The sequence below is a fragment of the Coregonus clupeaformis genome, chromosome 10, assembly GCF_020615455.1.
Source record: "Coregonus clupeaformis isolate EN_2021a chromosome 10, ASM2061545v1, whole genome shotgun sequence".
Taxonomy (NCBI): Eukaryota; Metazoa; Chordata; class Actinopteri; order Salmoniformes; family Salmonidae; genus Coregonus; species Coregonus clupeaformis.
Window position 1 is genome coordinate 2,783,341 of NC_059201.1, and position 6,579 is coordinate 2,789,919.

The 6,579-nt window shown below is 42.4% G+C and overlaps 1 long non-coding RNA gene across 1 annotated transcript; it reads right to left on the reverse strand.

Annotated features, from left to right (window-relative positions):
• Positions 1–5,019: 5,019 nt before the first annotated feature.
• LOC121575771 lies at positions 5,020–5,799 on the reverse strand. The gene is made up of 4 exons (XR_006002378.1): positions 5,676–5,799; positions 5,523–5,560; positions 5,354–5,416; positions 5,020–5,235 (listed from the first exon to the last, which is right to left on the reverse strand). It is a non-coding gene; the product is annotated as an uncharacterized LOC121575771 (long non-coding RNA).
• Positions 5,800–6,579: the final 780 nt, after the last annotated feature.

Sequence of the window (6,579 nt, forward strand, 5' to 3'; positions counted from 1 at the left end):
TGAAGAGCACAGGGCGCCAGTGGCGAATTTGCCAATCTTGGTGTTCTCTGGCAAATGCCAAACGTCCTGCATGGTGTTGGGCTGTAAGCACAACCCCCACCTGTGGACGTCGGGCCCTCATACCACCCTCATGGAGTCTGTTTCTGACCGTTTGAGCAGACACATGCACATTTGTGGCCTGCTGGAGGTCATTTTGCAGGGCTCTGGCAGTGCTCCTCCTGCTCCTCCTTGCACAAAGGCGGAGGTAGCGGTCCTGCTGCTGGGTTGTTGCCCTCCTACGGCCTCCTCCACGTCTCCTGATGTACTGGCCTGTCTCCTGGTAGCGCCTCCATGCTCTGGACACTACGCTGACAGACACAGCAAACCTTCTTGCCACAGCTCGATTTGATGTGCCATCCTGGATGAGCTGCACTACCTGAGCCACTTGTGTGGGTTGTAGACTCCGTCTCATGCTACCACTAGATTGAAAGCACCGCCAGCATTCAAAAGTGACCAAAACATCAACCAGGAAGCATAGGAACTGAGAAGTGGTCTGTGATCACCACCTGCAGAACCACTCCTTTATTGGGGGTGTCTTGCTAATTGCCTATTATTTCCGCCTGTTGTCTATTCCATTTGCACAACAGCATGTGAAATTTATTGTCAATCAGTGTTGCTTCCTAAGTGGACAGTTTGATTTCACAGAAGTGTGATTGACTTGGAGTTACATTGTGTTGTTTAAGTGTTCCCTTAATTTTTTTTGAGCAGTGTATAAGAACAGAGATATCAGATATGAAGTCATAAGAAGTTAGTTTGTGTGGGCCCCAAAAGATGACAAGTTATTATCGTGACTACAACAAAGTTACTAAAGTCCCTGACCACACTGCGTTGTTACTTTAGTTTGTAAAAACTCATGCTTCCTGCTCTTTAATGCAGTGGGACCCGTCTCCTGTTCTCCGGACTTGTCTTCTCCGTCCTGATTAGAGTCTCCGTTAAACACAAATAGTCCTCAGTTCTTCTGAGTTCTAAAGTTTTGCAGAAAATTATCTTTCAATCAATTTCACGTGCAGCTCCCTGTCATATAGTATGAAAAATGTATGCACTCACTAACTGTAAGTTGCTCTGGATAAGAGCGTCTGCGAAATGACTACAATATAATAATAATAATAATAACATGCTTTTTAGCAGACGCTTTTATCCAAAGCGACTTACAGTCATGTGCGCATACATTTTTACGTATGGGTGGTCCCGGGGATCGAACCCACTACCCTGGCGTTACAAGCGCCGTGCTCTACCAATTGAGCTACAGAGGACCACCTCAATGTAACTGTAAATATAGTCTTCCATACAGTCATAACTTTCAAAACTATACAATAACTTACAAGCCTAACTATCAAAGTTGTAACTAAGTGATGCTGACCTGGCATTGAATAGTACGATATGAATGTTCATGTATTGTTATACTTATTCAAGAGACGTTAATGCCGTACTCTACAAGTAACATTCTGAACGGTGAAGCCACTGTCGCCCATTGACCCAGGCCTTGTTCCATTGTCCAAACTAGCGTTCAACTTAGAATGCATTGCCCAATACATTGCTGTATTTCTAAGTAGTTTGCTAGTGGAGTTGTCTCTGGACGATACTACGGTGGTACAGGAGTCGATATTGACAAAATATATGAGCTTGTGTAGTAGTTAAATGTACTCTCTGCTACTTCCTGGCTGAAATCAATACTGTGATCTACAGGAGCAGAGTCCTTACGTCGATATGATTCATATGGTGTTGGAAGGTCCTTTGTGTGTGTGTGTGTGTTTTTGGTTTTACTAGGAAAAATGTGATTTTTAGGCTTTAGGTTCAGGGTTAGGAGTTAGGGTTAGGGGTTAAGGTCAGGGTTAGGTTTAGGGTTAGGGAAAATAGGATTTTGAATGAGAATCAGTTGTTTGGTCCCCACAAGGTGTGTAAAACACACTAACTTACCCCATCATTTCTAACATACCTGGTTTATCTAAATTACCACAGCATATCTAAATATATACCTAAAACACAAGGCCAAATATACACCAGAGTTGCTTATCAAGACGACATTAATTTGCCTTGTTAGTTTTGATTTAAATTGGCTTAAATCTATGGCAAGACTTGAAAATGGCTGTCTAGCAATGATCAACAACCAACTTGACAGAGCTAGAATAATTTTTTAAAGAATAATGTGTAAATATTGTACAATCCAGGTGTGCAATGGTTTTAAAGACTTACCCAGAAAGACTTACAGCTGTAATCGCTGCCAAAGGTGATTCTAACATGTATTGACTCGGGTGTGAATACCTATGTAAATTAAAATTTCTGTATTTCATTTTCAATACTTTTGCAAAAATGTCTAAAAACATGTTTTCACATGTGGCGCAGTGGTCTAAGGCACTGCATCGCAGTGCTAGCTGTGCCACTCACTATAGATCCTGCTTCGAATCCAGGCTCTGTCGTAGCCAGCCGCTGGGCCGCGTCCAGGGTAGGGGAGGGAATGGCCGGCAGGGATGTAGCTCAGTTGGTAGAGCATGGCTTTTGCAACGCCAGGGTTGTGGGTTCGATTCCCACGGGGGGCCAGTATGAAAAAATAAAAAATAAAAATGTATGCACTCACTAACTGTAAGTCGCTCTGGATAAGAGCGTCTGCTAAATGACTAATTTTTTTTAAAACATTTATATCTAACAACTGCAATGCCCATCTAACGTAACAACTGGTTCATCCAAATTACACCACTGGTTCATCTTCCAGACATGACACAGTAATGATCTCTGTTATACAGATAGATACTATTGACTGCATAGGAAATGCAGTAGAACAGCACTACAATGGCAAAATATGATAACTTGTCATCTTCAGGGCCCAAACAAACTAATTTCTTATAGCTTTATATCTGATATCTCATTACCATTGATATTGATTACTGAATTCTTGGTTTTAGCGCTTGCAAGAAAGGCATTTCACTGTACTTGTGCACGTGATAAAACTTGAAACGGCCTCTCTCTCTCTGAAGTACCTCTTCTTGGCTCTTCTTTGGTAGCTAACTCAGCCGTCAATCTGTAAGTCTCTGCTCTCTCTACTTTATACTGCATCTGCTGGCTTTTTTTTGTGTGTTCTGTGGGTTTCTACCTGTGCTAGACTAGTTGGTGTTGTTCTCTGGCTTACTACTTAGCTACAGTATGTCGACTGTGGTGGCTGGCTAGCTAGGCTAGTTAGCTGGCTAGGCTAGTTAGCTGGCTAGGCTAGCTAGGATAGTTAGCAGGCTAAAATAACTAACTTTAGCTGGCTAAGACAACTGCATATACCTGTAACATTATTTGATAACTGGTTAGATGGCATTATGTATTTCCAAAACTTTGGTTTACTTTATAGGGATACTTTGGGATGTTGGCAATGCGTCCCTTTTTCTAGTTCCCCAGAGTCAGATGAACTCATGGATACCATTTTTATGTCTCTGTGTCGAGTATGAAGCCGATGCCAATGGCAACAGCTAATCTTACTGGGGTCCGACACATGACTAAAAAGACATTACAGACAAAATACTTTACAATTTACATACTGTAACAGTCAAAGGTTTGGACACACCTACTCTTTCAAGGGGTTTTCTTTATTTTGGCTATTTTCTACATTGTAGAATAATTGTGAAGACATCAAAACTATGAAAAAACACATATGGAATCATGTAGTAACCAAAAAAGTGTTAAACAAATTAAAATATATTTTATATTTGAGATTCTTCAAATAGCCACCCTTTGCCTTGATGACAGCTTTGCACACTCTTGGCATTCTCTCAACCAGCTTCACCTGGAATGCTTTTCCAACAGTCTTGAAGGAGTTCCCACATATGCTGAGCACTTGTTGGCTGCTTTTCCTTCACTCTGCGGTCCAACTCATCCCAAACCATCACAATTGGGTTGAGGTCGGGGGATTGTGGAGGCCAGGTCATCTGATGCAGCACTCCATCACTCTCCTTCTTGGTAAAATAGCCCTTACACAGCCTGGAGGTGTGTTGGGTCATTGTCCTGTTGAAAAACAAATGATAGTCCCACTAAGCCCAAACCAGATGGGATGGTGTATCGCTGCAGAATGCTGTGGTAGCCATGCTGGTTAAGTGTGCCTTGAATTCTAAATCAATCACAGACAGTGTCACCAGCAAAGCACACACACACCATAACACCTCCTCCTCCATGCTTTACGGTGTCAAATTTGGACTCCAGACCAAAGGACATATTTCCACCGGTCAAATTCTTTTGAATTCTGATTGGTTTTATGTAAATACTTGATAAATAGAAAAGTGAGGTGTAACTTTGCATTGGGACTTTTGCTGCGTATACTAATGCAAATCCATATATTATATGTGGTTACGTTTATACTACCAACCCTTTAAAAGGGGAACTGCACCTGCTGATTTGGCCTCGTTTTTAGTCTTGCTCCTCAAGAAATGCTGGCGGCCTGACAGAAGCCAAATGTGAGTTGGCTTGGGGGTGTGGTTTGATGTGGGTGTTTCTTGGGTATGTCCTTGCCACCACCAAGACACACCCATCTGTCAGAACCTTGCCCGCAGCTGTTTCCCCCCCGACTCAATCACAACAAACAAACCTCCTGCAGGTTGAGTTCAATAACTACAGACAGATGGATGGTGAGATGCCGGAGGAAGCTTTGAATAGGTCAGTAGCCTACAGATTAATATGAGAAGAATGCAATTGCTGAATTTATGTAGATATTCTAAACGAAGTGTTTTAATAACTTTCAAAATGTAGTAACAGGTCCATGTAGAATTAACAACCCTTTACATAACACCATAGAAGCAGTGTTCTGATAATATAAACAATGTGAACCTTTCACATTTCATTGTCTTTCCCAGCCGATACAGATACTGTACCTATCGGCATTTTGTCTGGTGGTAATGGGGTTAACATGGTAACATGTCAGAGTGGTCATACCTTCCTGTGTTGTGTCCCGTATACAACAGGAGTTCCCTGATCCTGGTGCAGAATACACAGGGTTTCTCCCTCCCCATATTGACTGATACAATTCAACTCAATAATTTAAAAAAAAGACAATACAAGTAGAAGTTGTCTATTAAAAATGTTATGCCGAGTGCTAAGTCTCTCCGTTGTTTTATGCAACTGGGCCCAGGTGTCTCAATTCAGAGACATCAGTATCAAGCCCGTCTGTCAGTCTGGACTTCATCACATCATCTTGCAAGTCTCCAAGTGCTGACTACATCGATGCATCTGTGAACACACACACACACAGTCACTGTTCTATTACCAATGGCAGTTAAGAGATAGGTGATATCTGACACACAAACAGGTGCTATGTTGAAGTTTGAACAGGTCAGATAAAACCCACCCAATTATGGTCTCCACATCAAACGACTGAGGCTGCCGTCTGGCAAAAACATCTCCAGTCCATCTGTAGAAATAGGCAGAGTTGAGGCAGAGATCATCAGTGACACATGGAATGAAAAGGGTGTTGTTATTACTGGGCATTAGTGCTGTACAGTATTATTAGTTAACACCTCATTGTGGATGTGTTGCGTGCCAGGTCTCTCTGCATCTGTGAACACATACACACAGTCACTGTTCTATTACCAATGGCAGTTAGTGATATGTGACATCTGACACATAAACATACACTATGTTGAAGTTTGAACAGGTCAGACTAAACCTACCTAATTCTGTTCTCCCCATCGACGACCGATGATGAGCGGGCAAGAGGTGAGGCTGGAGGTGAGGTCTTTGCCAGCGACCCATTGATGGGCATTGCAGTGTAGATCAGCTCCTGGCACCTAATCAAAAGATACTGGTCGGTCACACACAAACACACACACAGACAGACAGACAGAGCACTGATTACATTATCAATAGTGGTTATGATTAGCCTGGTGGAACCAACCTGATCACTGTGTTCACCTTTCTATATCACTTCAGATTTCATAAAATGTGATTTCAAAACCGGTACCACCAGGATAGGTTATGCCCTGGACATTATATGCATCTAAGAAGTATAAAATAAGCAACAAATAATGTCCGTATTACATAAATTATGTTTCACAATTGGGTTATAAAATGTATCAAAGTAATGAAGTGGGTTTACCTTCTGTATTTGTACAAATGAGGAGCCTGTGAAAGCTGTTGCCGCTGACAGGTGAAGGTTGCTGGCCGGATACTTGCCAACATGCGGCTGACTGTTTGTTCCATTCATAGGGAATGCTCACAGCGAGGGCATGTCTGCATGATGCTGATGAGGGCCCCCTTGCTGGTCTTCTCTATGCTGCATGTTCGACTGCAAACTGAACATCTCTCGGACAACCGCAGCAGGCAATCTTATGGAGGCGGTGTTGACTGGGAGGGGCCTGTGACAGGGTGAGATAACAGACAGCCAAGTGGTAAACTGCAATTTGTTCTAAAGAAAGGACAAAGCTTTTTGCTAATGCACTTCACAACCAAAATGACTCTGCTAGTTGTATCTGCTTGGCTGGGGAATTAGCCTACTAGTTTATCAATCCGGGTAGTTTTGAATACAACTTTTCAAATGACATTACCTGTCGTTGTTGATGAAGCCGTCTGTGTCAT